Source organism: Styela clava, chromosome 4, assembly GCF_964204865.1.
Source record: "Styela clava chromosome 4, kaStyClav1.hap1.2, whole genome shotgun sequence".
Lineage (NCBI taxonomy): Eukaryota > Metazoa > Chordata > Ascidiacea > Stolidobranchia > Styelidae > Styela > Styela clava.
Genome location: NC_135253.1, coordinates 3,129,015 through 3,140,641, shown reverse-complemented (window position 1 = coordinate 3,140,641; position 11,627 = coordinate 3,129,015). Strand labels below are relative to the sequence as shown.

The window sequence follows — 11,627 nt, the reverse complement described above, 5'->3', positions numbered from 1 at the left end:
GTTTGACAAATTCCAAGATCGCAAAAATACGACTCCAATTTATTTATAGTTGGCAGTTTATCACGTATTCTATGTTATTTTAGAATAGTATTCTTTCATTTTAGTAATCCTAATAGTAATCTCGAAGGAAACTTGAGTAACTATGAGTACAATTGAATTATTACGACAAGACACTTTAAATGCTCGCATCGGCCATACATTGAATATTTTACGCAACAGAAATCTCGTTATCCGTTTTTTATAATCGCAAAGAATGTTGCGCGGAAATTTCCGATTCAAATCCCCATCTCTTGAGAATCCTGGCTGCGCTCCAGCTTATAAATAATGTCATTTTTTAATTCCGCCTCTTTGCCATATTTCGAGGCTATATTGTTGTCAAATTTTATCAAAACTGTTATTGCTTCTTTGAACAGTTACAAAACTAGTCATTATTCTGAAAAGTAATCGGATAGCTTGCGGAGCCCCTGGGTTTCTCTCGCGGAGCCCTGGGGCTCCGTACGGAGCACTTTGAGAACCTATGGTCTATACTCTACGTACAGCCAACGGAACAATACGAAATAACCATTTTCAACAGCCAAACAAAACGGAAACGTATAATCCGACTTGCAACTGACAGGAGCCAAATGGACGTTTTTGTTTTTTTGCCGTCAGTAAACAAAGTCACCTGACCCGTGCAAGTCCTCTATACCTAGATTGCGTAACGATGTAAATTGGCGCCATTTTCGATCAACGTCGCCTGCGATCTTACAGCGGTTCTGCGTGATCCTCGCCCTCGGCTAGGCTGTTGCCTTCTGCTAATAAATGAAGGGTCGCTCGGCTCGGGAATGGCCAAACAGTGCAACGATTGAAGCTATCAACATACGGTATGCCGGCAGAAGAAACAAATGGGAAAATAATTGTAGGCGACGTCGAGACTGGAAATATGGATTCCTTGAGCCAGGTTAGTCAAACGAATGGCCTAATATCAAGCTGATACCAGCGAAGACAAGCTAATGGTCTACAAATACCTCCAAGATGTACCGGGTCTAGTATAGTTTAGTACCACAAGTACTTCCGGTGGGCGTAGCATAGCGAATTTTGCATATGCTATTCCTAACCCCCACCTGACTACCGGTATGCCATCCAAAAATTACGTCACTACGACGTCACCATTACGTCATAGGGATTGCCAAAGTATAATTACGATCGCCCGAAATGTCATCTGCGCCGCTGATAACGAACTTGTTAAAGCCGGCGATCTCTCTCCTATCGTGATCGTTGTGACAAGAAAACGGGAGAAATTGCTTGCTCGATTTCGGGTGATCGTCTGCGCGTTTTGGACGACCATCCGCATAGTTCGGTGGGCCTTATTACGCCACTGTGACGTCGAAATGACGTAATTTTTCGGTGACGTAGTCAGGTGGGGGTTAGGATTGACATATGCAAAAATTGTTGAGCCAGGTCAACTAGAAGTACATGTGGTACTAAACTATACCAGACCCGATGTACCGATACTAGCACTATAGGTGGACTTACCATAATTTCTTGGGCATAATCCGGGACAAACTCAAAACTATGAATGAAATAACTGGACGAAAGGCCGGCGGCCTGAGCTTTGCAAATTTTTATTCCTTATTTATATCTATAAGCTTTAATATTGCATTACTCTACAGAATCTCAAGTTCTAGATTACTTTCAGCATAATATGACTCAAACAAAACCAAATGAAAGTTATTATGCCTTCTCCAACTCCAAGCATGATAAGGCTTCTGATGCAGCAATTGCTGTAGTTTCATTGGAGTCAATAGAATAATGACGAAATGAACGTCACTCATTATTCCATAGCCAAAGGATTTCTCAAGCTATGCGCGATATTTTACCTAATGAGCTAAAAAATTAAGATATAAGCCTCAAGTTAAAGTTATGCCTTTTGAGACGGAATTATTCATAATTTTGCATAAGGTCGGAGTTAATTTTGAAAATTTCACTAAAATAAAATTCCGGGACATTTTGCTAACCGGGACGGGACACCGGGACAGACGTTTAAACCGGGATGTATGGTTGGTCTAACTATAGGCCCTAGTCTAATCTTACTCAAGGACATGAAGACATAAATTGCCAATTTCTTGTGAGAATTGAATTTGAGCGGAACTTTTACACAAGCTGAATCTTCTAAAACATCCTCGCGAGACTTTTTGTCAGTTAGGTTATTGGTTTTAATAATAGGCAGAAATTACCTTCTTCTGCTTATATTTAAGCCAAGAAATTACTTCATTTTAAAACTATTGTGTTGTGCAATCACAAATAGCCTACAAATTTTATCAAATTTAGTTCACTAGATAAAATCAGGATTTATGTCAAAAGTTTCAAATGCCAAATTTGGCGTAATTTTTAATTTATTAACTGTGAAACAGAAAGAGAACCATATTCGTTGCAATATTTTCATTTTGAATTTGTTTTTAAAATCAATGGAATAATTGTTATCCACAACCTGGCTATTTACCAGACATTTTATGTCCGCAGATTGCCCACACATTTTATATGCATTTTATATCCGTGGTATTTTAATAAAGTATGCTAGTAGGCCAAATGATTTTATTTTTTTCTATGCACACTCAGCCATGGGTTACGTTAAACAAAATTAAATTAATATGGTAAGGCATTTTGAATGCTGGTATTGTTCACGGATTTGAATATTTTGCGCAACAGAAAATCATCCTAGTAAAATTCGATACTTTTAACTATCATTATCAAAATTATTTTCCACGAAGCAAGAAAAGGTATAAATTATATTTATTTAGTGAAGAATAAATTTGACAGATTGCCATGTTTTGCTATACAACTTTGGAATTTGTATCTTGGAAATTGGTGTCCTAAAAGTAATAATAATATTTAATATTTGATCTAAACTAATCGCAAATAATATTGTAACATTTACCGCCTGGCTTTTGGTTTACATCATTTTTTGGGAAAACTCACAGGTCATAATATAATGTAAAAGAAAGCAAGGCATTTCTATAAAATATTAATAAAGATTGCTGCAATCACGTTATCAGAATATCGCCACTAAGTCGCTGCTGTTCTGAATATGCCACTTGAGATTACCATGTTTGCTGATTTCACAGTTTTTTTTTTCGCAAAGGTATGCAAGTAATATTAAACCAGTGAGATTTCCACGTGGGAGAAAACGCTCATATTTGAATATTAAATTAGAAACCGGAAATAAAAAAATTGACGCGTGATGATGAAGAGGCAGAATCCGCAACCTATTGTCAGATCCTGCTAAATTCTAATCCTCCGGATTTGGTATTCTGAATTGCCCATCCCTAACTATGATGGACATATTATTAAGCTAACCAATGTTATTAAGTAGGCTATATTCAATCAATTATTATCATACTTAATTGAATGAAAAACATTTCTTGGGATTCTTCACGGATCTTTGTAGCTTATTAATAAATAATAACTTCGCAGAATGGCAAAAATATGCATGAAAAATTAATTATAATCGGGCAGTTTACCACACATATTATGTCCGTAGATTGCTATGGTATTTAAAAGCAGTGGTTCTCAAACAGTTGGGTGTGCCCCGCTAGAGGTTAGTTGGAGTGCAGCTACTGTATAGCCTCACTTATGAGCCAATCTCACGTATAAGCCGACCTTCTAAAAATGACTTTATTAAAATAGTGAATTTATAAAAATTTGCGTATAAGCCGACTCTCCAAATCGTAACATGCTGTAAGCAACTATTACAGTCGATGATGATCAATTCAAATTTAATATTCAAATATTGGTATTCGCTATCTTCTAGTATCGTTTTCAGTGTTTATATTAATAGGGCATATTGCACACACATTTTGATTGAGAACATTTTTCGATTTTTATGTTTATTCGTATTCGAAGACAGCCCCTTACGGCACGACTAAATTACTGTCGACATGAGAGGATTTAAATGAGCGCCGACTTGAAGTACTTACAACACATCGAGGATGTTTTTGATTGAAAATATTTTACAATTATTTTTGTATTTTTTACATAGTCAAGATACCATGGGTGACCATGACAATAAATTTAGAAGCAAATTGTGTCGTAATTCATTGTTTTCATCAATAGCGACCGAGCATACCGGGAAATCTTTGCATTTTCAGCCTATGAAATAGCTCTTAAATATTATTTAGTATCTATGGCCGATGTTATTTGTTAGCCTGGCGCCATTGATGATAATATCGTTCAGTTTAGGTTTGCGGTATTAGTTTATGAAAAGTAACTCGGCTTATATGCAATTATATACAGTAATTAAAAATGAATATATTTGTTAGATTTCGATATTTACGTTCTATCGACATATTTTCAATGTGTTATGTGGCGCGGCAGCGTTGCACAACGGGCTAAGCGTTAAGAATACGCTCGCCACCGCACCTCTAACTACTCTACGTGGGTTCGAATCCCATGCAGGGATGGTTATGTGCGAGAGGATTGCTGGACTCCTCGCCGTCGTTGGGTAGTTCACGTAAACGCTGGTCGGTTACGGCTTCCTCCACCACCAAGTCCATGTTTCCGAAAACAAACAATACAGTAAAACTCATCCCATACCCGACTTGGAATGGTAACCGGACGAGAGGCCGTGGTTCGTCATATGGATAAGCCGTCTTATCGGCTTTCCTCTCCCCCGGGATAAATATGTAAATCCTAAATCCCTTATTTTGTTATTTTTGAGTTTGACACAATACTTGACGAATTTTATAAATGAGGTGCGATTTTAAAGGTTTGAGAACCAATGTTTTAGAGTCTTATTAATGCAAGACACGATAATGCAATACCTAGGTGCTGGTATCGGTCATATATGACAAGTGGGCAGTAGTTATCGCTTCATTTCAGAGCACTAGCTGAAAAAGTCTTCACTATTACTCAAGATCTCATTACCCTTCTACATTTTATGCTCACAGTTGATCTATTTTTAAGTACAAAGAGAGTGGGCCATTCTAACAGAAGATTAGCAGCCCAGATAGACAGAAGACCATGATCGGATGATAATAACCTCAACTCAACATTTTATGAACATCTGACTTGTTCATTACAAAATACCTTGTGTGATGATATGGCGATGGGAAGGTAATTTATATTTAGTATTTGATGACGGATTCTAGAGAGTGACATGATTTTACTGATATTGGAGTAAAGAGTCAAAATTTCAAACTTTTGGTGAAGACATGAATTTGTAATTTCTGAAAGAAACTGGAAAAGCATTGAATCCACAGTCATTATTTGATAGACAATTCAACAAATTTGTAATTGAGAGCCAAAGTAAGTTCTAATTTAATTCAAACGCGGATGGGTTCGAACCAGAGGTCTACAACCTATGGTGCCGGCATAATTAATAAAGCAATGGTTCTCCACATTAGCTCCGTGGCACTCAAAGATTCTGCCAATACAGTCCGCAAGGGTCCGCAAGTTTAATTTCAAATCCGAGAGTCTAAATTAATTTATGTATCTTGCTTATAAATTATCAAATATACATTAGGTTTGCTACTACACCTCAAAGACCATTTTGTTTTGCCAGTTTTATAATTGCCTATTTACTGTTTATATCAGCGGTTTCCAAACTTTTTGTTCGTGCGGCACCAAATTTTTCAGGAAAAAACTCATGTTTTTTAGCTTACCGCACCCTTTCACAATATATGCTGATTTTAAATTAGTATGCCATACAAAAGAGAGGATGTTAAGCTTTATTATTTTCTGCAAAATAGTTATCCTCAAATCAATTCAAATACTATCATTTATTGAATTACCCTGTTATCCCCAAAATAGAAATTGCACTATCAGTACTATTTGATGAGTACAGTATTTCCGGATATTAGGGCAATTTACAAGACCTACCGGTACCTAATTTATCAAACTGATTTACTGAAAACTGAAAATAACGGGAGTCAAAATTGACCAGAGTGGTAGCTAAAAATACGCTCATGAAAATGCATAACTCTGTACTTTCTTGTTACTCATTTCATAGAAAGTTTGCCTGACTTGATAGTAGAAGATGAACGAGAGGGCCTTTACAGTTGCGCAATTTCCACGCAACACTTGAAATTGAAAAAAAAAATGAGGAACATACTCAATTTCTGACGCTGCCATGTCTACAAAATTTTTTTGCCGCGACTGCTAAGTTTCTTGTCGAATAATACTCCAACGCACAAGTGGTAAAATGAGACACCTATCGCAATGCTTCCCAATCGGGGAAGAATTCTGCCCAAGGGAGGAAATTTGCTTTTTTATATATATAGTAAGCACTTCGAATTGTGTAGCACAAATATTCAGTTTATTATGATAAATCACCTAAACTGTACAAAAATGGGACTGGAAAGCGGCTCATCATAGATTCAATAAATAATATAGAATTCGTAGAGAGAGAGAGGCCGGGTTCCAAAATAGGTAAATGGGGAAGTCAATGAAAGGGTACTGAACCACAAACTCATAGTCAAAATTAAAATGCATGCTGTAGTGTCAACAGATAATATATCACATTGGTAAGAGTGTTCTGAAGTGGGAGACCTTAGTTTGGAATTAGTCAACCCAAAGCCTCAAATATTGGTTTCCATTGTTTCTCGTTTATAATTTTTCCGGTTATATACAAATTTATTTTTTTCATCGAGATTTTATGGAAAAAAGTTGCACATTAAATTATGTTATCCCGCAACCCCCTCAAAAAATGCGACACCCAGGTTGGGAACCACTGACAATTATACACCAGTTAAATGTCCAATATCGTCAGATATGCAACTCTTAGTAACCTTAATCTTAATGTTGATATTGTTATTATGATTTATTGTGACAAATGTTATTATAAACGGGAATCACTTTCGTACAATATAAGATTCCGTTTTGGATTTTTAAAACCTATTTAAAACTTCATTTTTTCGTATTTTTAGTGAGAACGTCTTCAGTCAGACATGATTGTCTATCCAGTAATTGCAATATTTCTGTTTGCAATACATTACAGTACAGCATTTATTGAATTACAGGTAACTAAAATAACTTTTCTTTGTTTGAATATTTATGTATTACTCTCTGTTTGATATCTGTCTATCTGATACTTCTGTGACCAAACTATTCTTCTATCCAAACATTTATAAAGCTGGAAAGTTGTTTAGGATACATTGCATCTCTTGCTTCAAAAAAGATTCTGTATGAAAAGCCACTTAAACATAGAATTATGTTTGAATTGGTGTGAATTTACAATTGATGATATAGTTTAGTCTCCAAATTTTTTACACTGTAGATAATATTTGTCTTGGACCCAAAATTTCTGGACTCTAGTATTTAATAGGGCTGTGTAGTTGACTCGTATTCTCAAAATTTTTAAACAGAGTCCGGTTTTGAATTCTCTAGAGTTGGGAGTTGGAATTTAAAATTTAAAATTTCTGACACGTGTATAATGCAGAACTGTCTGTAAATTGACGCCTTGTTGCCTTATTTCATTAATGCTTTACCAAAACAATTTATATTCGATACATATTGCAGACTCTGGTGCCAGTTACTGATACTCATCAGCCTCAAACTTCTGAGTTCACATAACATCACATTACTCATGTATGCTGTGCTCACGTTTCGACTATTTTTACAAAATATGTTGTCGGAAATGTACAAGATTCAATGTTGATGCCATATTTTCTAGTCATCATATTCATAGTAAAGGTTAGTATAGTATCTTCAGACTCTTTGAAATCAATTCATATACCTGAATAATCTACTATTTCCAATACATTCTGAATTATTATTTTCGAATATAAAATATCCAATATATTCTGAAATAAAATTAAATAATATAATAATTAAGTAATTTGCATAAAATAAAAGCCCAAAGTCTGTAAAATCGTATTTCAACGAAAAACACCATAAAATATTTTGTGGATACGCAAATGCATTGCCGTACTCGGTCATAAATTTTTGGACTAATGTGTACCGTCCACATCCACTTGCAGTCAATATACAGGAGTACTTGTAGTCTTAGATGGTATAAAAATTTGGGTCGTGTGAAAAAAGGTCCAGGAACTATTGCTATATCTGACAAGTGAGCTTTAGTTCGCCTCATATCAGAGCACTAGTGGAAAAAAGCTTCAATCAGCAATGTTTCTATAGACCCGCTCCACCAAAAAGGTGAAAAACCACTGCTCTAAACTTAAATTTTATAGATGTTTTTTCAACTACTCTACTCACTCAACTACTTAATTGAAATTTTACTTTTTTTCATGAGGTTTATCATTTTTGCGCTCTTGCTTTCAACCTAATGACAATTTGTTTTTGTCTGTTGTTTGTCTCTGTGATCCGAATCGTATTTTTGAAGAGAGTTTGATCAGTAAATCGTATAATTCAGTTCAAATTTGTAATGACTTGATTTATATTTTTTTAGATGGGGCAAACTGGTCTAACCTGGTGATTGTTTTATTATGGCATCAGATTATATGAATGCGAAAGGCGGATGAAGGATGTAATATTTCAAAAGTTCTAACTATGAAGAAAACCTTGGATCAACCTACTTTATCTGTAGATCTACTGTTCTGTTCCAGGAAAGTTTGAATTTTGTGCAGCTGCTGAAAGATAATGAAAGTCATTGATGGAGTACTATATTGGGTGTTTTATCGTCTGCACCTGTAGGAAAATCATTCTAATTGTGCTTGAAATATACAGACAACTCCATGAGTTGTGTATGAATGAACATTACATGATGAAATTGTTGAACTGTTCAATAATGCCCCATCTGAACCCTTCGAATTTGCCAGGGATCAATCAGGAAATCTGCTGTTTGGCAGAAACGAAATTTCAATGTAACTGTCAAATCTTTGTTTTTTAATGTGGGGATTTTGTATGGTATTTTTTATCCATGTAAGAATAGGTTGGTCAACTGGTTGGGTGAGACCCTTCAAAGTGTTATATTTTTTTTCACAGTTTGTTTATTATATCAAGAATGTTAATAATACTGGTAAACAGGGTTGTCCAAAGCGATTCAAGTACCTTTCTGAATAATAGCCGCATTCAGCTGTCAGTGAGGTGTTTTGCCTCCTAAGTGAAATCTTCGAACAGTTTTCTGCGCTTTGTATTGTACTGACGATGAAATAGACCTGGCACTTTGATTGTTTGTTATCTTCGGTGTGAAAGTGCGCCTCATATTGTTGCACGATTGAGTGATTGACATAGCCGCTATTCCCCTGCAAGGCTTCTAATTTACACATTCATTTCGATGACGCCGAAAAATTTAAACTTACGTTATGTAATGCCACAAGTGTTACGATACCCAATAAATTGTCGCAAGTCGGAATTATTGGGAAATATAATTCATACTTTTTCTCTCTTTTCTGCAAATAATTTTGATAATGATAGATAATAGTATAGACTTTTCACTAGGATGATTTTCTGTTGCGCAAAATGTTTAGATACCAGCATCTAAAATGCCTCGCTGTATTATTTTGATTTTGTTCAACTTATCTCATGGTTGCGTAAAATAACGAAAAATGAATGCCACTGCAATCAACATGAAAAGTTTTAAACTGCCTGATTATAATTAATTTTTAATTTGTATTTTCGTACCTACTACAATGTGAAAAACAAAACTACTCTAAAATATCACGGCGATGTGCGGACATAAAATGTCAGGTGAATAGCCAGGTTGTAGATAACAGTTATTCCATTGTTTATTGTATGCAAACTTCTTTATACACTAAAATATGCTTTCTTTTATTTGAATTTATTTTCGAATGTATCCGATATTTCATATTCGAAAATAATAATTCCAAATGTATTGAAAATGTGAACTATTCGCCATTCGGTATTGGCCATCTCTGGAGTGGAAAATATAGGATTACTTATGTTGATCATCTTAGATGGTATTAATTTGCTTGTTTTTGGCTTTGACAATGACAATATTGTTGATAGTAATGACATTATGGATGTAATGATATTCATATTTTAACCCTGGGGTTCGTACTAAGAGGACCAGAATAACCTGTTAAATATGACCACGGAATCATTCGTTGCTATGGCAGGTGTAGCGTAGTCCTGCCACTTGATTTATTTCCATTGTGATTTCATATTGTTTTATTTATAAGCTCATCGTTTTTTGATTTTAAATATTTTATATATGATTTTTTATATTTGTACAATTGATTATAACTCCGATGGGATTTTTGTCATTTACGTGTTATATTTCTTAGCTGGGATTTATACTGTTATAGATTTGTAGTTACCGGTAGGCATTTTTTTTATTTTAGAGTAAATTTTTGGGTATACTTCCTGTGAAAAATCGGGTATTGTGCCGGGACTAAATTTGGTTCTTTTTTATTGTTTCATTTATTGCAATTGTATTGTATTATGTGCAGGGGTTTGCGGAAGCTGCGGTTTGACCAATGATTTAATTTGGGTATATTTGCTCGACTCCGTCACCTCTGTCTATGTGACATTTTTTATAATTTTTTTATTTCACTGCTTATGAGGTTGAGGTGTTTTTGTTTCTCTTTTTTATATCCGTTCAAATTTCCGTTCAACTTCCTTACCTGCTTATATCTCTGTTCAAATGAGATGAAGTATATATTTTTTTTTAGAAAAGTTCTTGATTATTAAAAAAACTGCTTTAAAAACACATCCATTTATCTCAAATTATACCTATTTCTAGTTTTGTAGAGAAATATGTCCCATTTTATAGTTGCTTTTGTGTCGTGACGAATATCCTACATATTATTTTCAAGTACTAGTTTATTGTATATTAAGCTGCCTTTCCTTTCTCCTCGTCTAATAATCTATATTGCAGTAGCCACAAGGATACTTGAACGAGAAATTATCATAATCTCATTCCACATTTCTTAGATTATAGTTGACCTGTATGAAATATTAACTATATACAGAAATAAGTTTTGGCTTCGACCCTTGGGCTAGAATCAAAAAAAATAAGTTTAAGCTTGACCCAACAGCAATAGGTTTTGGCTTAGACCCTTGGGCTAGATCCAACAGCAATAAGTTTTGGCTTAGACCCTTGGGCTAGGATCAAACAAAAATAAGTTTGGGCTAGATCCAACAGCAATAAGTTTTGGCTTAGACCCTTGGGCTAGGATCAAACAAAAATAAGTTTGGGCTAGATCCAACAGCAATAAGTTTTGGCTTAGACCCTTGGGCTAGGATCAAACAAAAATAAGTTTGGGCTAGACCCGAAATAAATAAATTTTGGCTTAGACCATTGGGCTAGGATCAGACAAAAATATGTTTGGGCTAGACCCAACAGCAATAAGTTTTGGCTTAGACCCTTGGTCTAGGATCAAACAATAATAAGTTTGGGCTAGACCCAACAGCAATAAGTTTTGGCTTAGACCCTTGGGCTAGGATAATAAGTTTTGGCTTAGACCCTTGGGCTAGGATCAAACAAAAATAAGTTTGGGCTAGACCCAACAGAAATAAGTTTTGGCTTAGACCCTTGGGCTAGAATCAAACAAAAATAAGTTTGGGCTAGACCCAACAGCAATAAGTTTTGGCTTAGACCCTTGGGCTAGGATCAAACATAAATAAGTTTGGGCTAGACCCAACAGCAATAAGTTTTGGCTTAGACCCTTGGGCTAGGATCAAACAAAAATAAGTTTGGGCTAGACCCAACAGCAATAAGTTTTGGCTTA

General features: G+C 35.2%; 1 long non-coding RNA gene across 2 annotated transcripts; it reads left to right on the top strand.

Annotated features, from left to right (window-relative positions):
* Nucleotides 1-784: 784 nt before the first annotated feature.
* On the top strand, nt 785-10,872 carry LOC144422051 (uncharacterized). Of its 2 annotated transcripts, XR_013475124.1 has the most exons (5): nt 785-940; nt 4,942-5,091; nt 6,903-6,995; nt 7,495-7,668; nt 8,384-10,872. It is a non-coding gene; the product is annotated as an uncharacterized LOC144422051 (long non-coding RNA). The 2 variants fall into 2 exon arrangements; XR_013475125.1 differs by lacking the exon at nt 7,495-7,668 and having other exon boundaries at nt 808-940; nt 8,384-10,871.
* Nucleotides 10,873-11,627: the final 755 nt, after the last annotated feature.